This window comes from Cryptotermes secundus, unplaced genomic scaffold (assembly GCF_002891405.2).
Source record: "Cryptotermes secundus unplaced genomic scaffold, Csec_1.0 scaffold2162, whole genome shotgun sequence".
NCBI classification, from domain to species: domain Eukaryota; kingdom Metazoa; phylum Arthropoda; class Insecta; order Blattodea; family Kalotermitidae; genus Cryptotermes; species Cryptotermes secundus.
In genome coordinates this window covers 15,621-19,180 of record NW_019745118.1, presented here as the reverse complement: position 1 = coordinate 19,180, position 3,560 = coordinate 15,621, and the positions used below count along the sequence as shown (strand labels likewise).

The 3,560-nt window shown below is 50.1% G+C and overlaps 1 protein-coding gene across 1 annotated transcript in view; it reads left to right on the top strand.

Annotated features, from left to right (window-relative positions):
* LOC111875060 (probable cytochrome P450 301a1, mitochondrial) overlaps positions 1-3,560 on the top strand; it is a 23,306-nt gene that overhangs the window by 4,817 nt on the left and 14,929 nt on the right. The window lies entirely within an intron of this gene.

The following is a 3,560-nucleotide window of genomic DNA, read 5'->3' as shown; positions in this document are numbered from 1 at the left end:
AATCTCTCTGCAGCGTGAGTCTTTAATCTGATGTTCTCTTATAAATGAGAATGCGGCGGGCAAATGTTGAAGCACCAGCCCCGAAAATAGCTGGTCGGAGGTAGGCTTCTCAAATTGGCGTGTCAGACAGTCCGGTACAACATCAGCTTTTCCCGTAACATGGACCACCGTAAACTTAAAAGACGCCAAGCGCAGTATCCACCTACCTAAGCGACCAAGTTCCCTGACCTGCTTCAGCAGCCATGACAGGGCTTGGTTGTCCGTGTGGAGGACAAACTGCTTATGCTCCAAATACGCCCTAAATCTCTCACATCCCCAAACAACCGCGAGACATTCCTTTTCATAGGTCGAATACTTACGTTCCGTTGCCGAAAGCAAACGGCTCGCAAACGCTATGGGGGCCAATCCGGACTCGCACCGCTGATTGAGGATGGTAGACACAGCCAGATCGCTCGCATCGCAAACTAGGACGAATTCCTTCGAGAAGTCTGGCACCCGCAATACCGGTGGCGTAGAAATGGCATCCTTAAGTGCCTCGAAGGCACGCCTCTGGGAGTCCCCCCATACGAACCGAGCATCCTTACGCTTCAATGCATGAAGCGGCTCGGCCAACAAGGAAAAATCCTTCACAAAATTGCTGTAAAAACCGACCATACCCAGGAATCTTCGGACGGCCTTCAAATTTTTAGGAGGGGGGAACTCACGAAGGGCGTCTATGCTCTCGGGTAAGACTTCAACTCCAGCCTCAGCCAAGGAATGGCCCAGAAATTTAATCTTAGATTTCACCAACTGCATTTTGTCCCAGTTTAAGGTAAAGCCAGCTTTCTCCAAACGGCGATAAACTTCCTCAAGGTGGACCAAGTGGAGTTCAACGGTGGGCGAGTACACAAGCAAAACGTCCATGAAATTATAAACATAACGATGCTTGAGGTCTCCAAATAATGAATCCACCACACGGGAGAGAATCTGGCATCCCACACTAATGCCCATAGGGAGTTTAGTAAACTCGAACAGCTCAAATGGAGTGGAAAAGGCCGTTACCTTACGACTCTTCGCCGAGAGTGGGATCTGGTAATAGGCCGAGTTTAGATCCAAGATAGAAAAGACCTTAGCCCCTTGAAAATTCGAAAACGCAAGTTAGATACTCGGCATCGGAAAGGCATCGAACCTAACCTTCTTATTCAGGAGGCGATAATCAACCACCATGCGGTAGCCCCCTGAAGATTTAGGAACTAGGAAGGCCGGGCTGGCGTACTGTGAGATACTTTTCCGCACAACCCCCTCCTGAAGCAAATCATTCACAATGTCCCTCAATGCATTAAGCCGAGGAGGAGAACACTGATATGGCCGGGAACGAACCGGCCGATCATCCAACAGATCCAACTCGCAGATCATGCCCTTGACCGTTCCCAGCCGCCCCGAAAACAAGTTAGGGAAACTCTTCACTAGCTGGTCGAGCTTCAGCGACTCGAGCTGACTCACAGGAAACGAGTAGGCCGCTAACTTCGACAAATCCTTCTCGGAACACGGGAACTCCTGCATGTCTTGCGAGCAGAACTCGAATCGCTCGAAATCGTACTGACAGGCGCGATCAAATGCAAACTTGTAAGACATCGTAGAAAAATCTAATTGCATTTTGGCAAAGGCCAGAAAATCAGCCCCTAATATGCACGGCACGGGAGAGTCATCGAATACCAGGAAGGAATACTTCCACGAGAAGGAGTGCAACTTAATCTGCAGCAAAACGGCCTGACTTATCGCACATTGTTGGCCATTAGCAGCGCGACACGATTGGCTCACGGCCTCTGTCCAGCACGGTAAGCCTAAACTTTGGACGCGCTGAAACGCGTTTCGTCTGATGAAAGAGGAGGAGGAACCTGAATCCAAAATCGCTGGTAAACAATACCCCTTAATCGTCAGAAGAACCCACGGATTGTTTCCAGCAGTCCGTACCGGCGAAATTCCTGAGCGAGGCGCGGTTCTTTTCGGCGCTCGGACTCTAGCAGATGGTTTTACTGCCGAGCGCCTTGCTCGTTTCCCTGGTTACTTGAAGGCAAGGGAACAGAAGATGGACAGTCCCTTTTTAGATGGCCTCTCGCCGAGCACTTCCAACAAACCACTCCCCGATTGCGCACTGGTCGAGTCTGGTCTATCGCCATACTAACTTGACGCGGGCCACGCCCCGCTGACCGAGAGGCTCCGGCGAAAGCCTGGTTTTCATCACCCTGCCTCTGAGCGTCAATGGCTCTCGCTTCAGCGACATGACTTGCCAAGGCATGCAACTCAGAAGTGGTAGAGGTTTTCGACCTNGGAGACGTACCAGGACCAGGTCTCCCACCTGAAACGCCGCCTCCCTTCTCAGTATGTTATAACGCCGAGCAACCCATTATAACTCAGAAAGCGCGCAGTCGCTACCACTGACATAATGAATTCGGTCAACTCCTCTGTTGGCGATTGAAAGCGCCACAACACATACTTAGACAGAAATTCTTCCCGAATGCGTGGAGGAAGGAAGGTAGAGGAGATTTCGAAACTAACCACTCTCCACCTGGAAGAGGTTCCCAAATGGAGACCGAGGATCTGGGTGACCCTCCCGGAAGTTCTGCCCACCAACAGCGCCAGAAAATCCAGATCGCCCACCAAGTTCAGGTCGTAGACCTCCTGGGCCCGAATAAGGAAATGCAGCACGCTCTCGGGGTCAGTACCAGACAACATGGGAATATTCCTCACCAAATCACCAACCACCCTACCCCTCATCTTGGCCTGCACATAAGAGACCTGAACAGGAATGCCGGCATTCATCGTACCATCACCACCAGATGCCGCGGCACCCATGGCTAGTTCGGACTTAGCTGTTAACTGAGAAGGCAGGTGTGGCTCCAGCGAACTCCATTTCTCCTTCAATCTCTTCCGCAAGTCGTCTAAGGTCCCATCCACAGAGACGCCCAATTCGATCGCCAAGCGTTCGGATTCTTGCTTCGACAGTGAATGGATCCACGCCGACGGCATGATGACGTCATGAAACGGTCAGAATTCGGGTATAAGTTGGCAATACATATTAAACACAGCCCCCCCAAAACAAGAACACTCCCCCCAACTAATAGTCGGTGCCCAGTCACACTCAGGCACCAGAAGTAAAAACTACCACTGCGAGTGCCTGAACCAAACCACGGTCTGCTACCATCTGTGTGAGCCCCCACCCTACTAGCTGGGGGACGGGTGTTCTCATGTTATTTCATCCACCAAATAAATACAACAGACGTAAACAATAAAATCAATTAACATTTAATAAATGATTAACAAAATGTACCAAAAAGAAAACACAATAGTAATTTGGCATAACCAGGCACGAGATCTCTTAACTCAACTCGCAGACCACGCCCTTCTCCGCCACAGGCGGCGTGTAAGACATTTTTTACAAGAAACTCACGCTACATAATTCCATCTCCAAAAAATCGCCTTGGCACACAATACAAAGAAAAGCAAAACATACAGACTCTCGGCTCACAGAGTCCTTCCAAGAGTCAACAATGAAATGGCAACATTATGTGTATTACCTG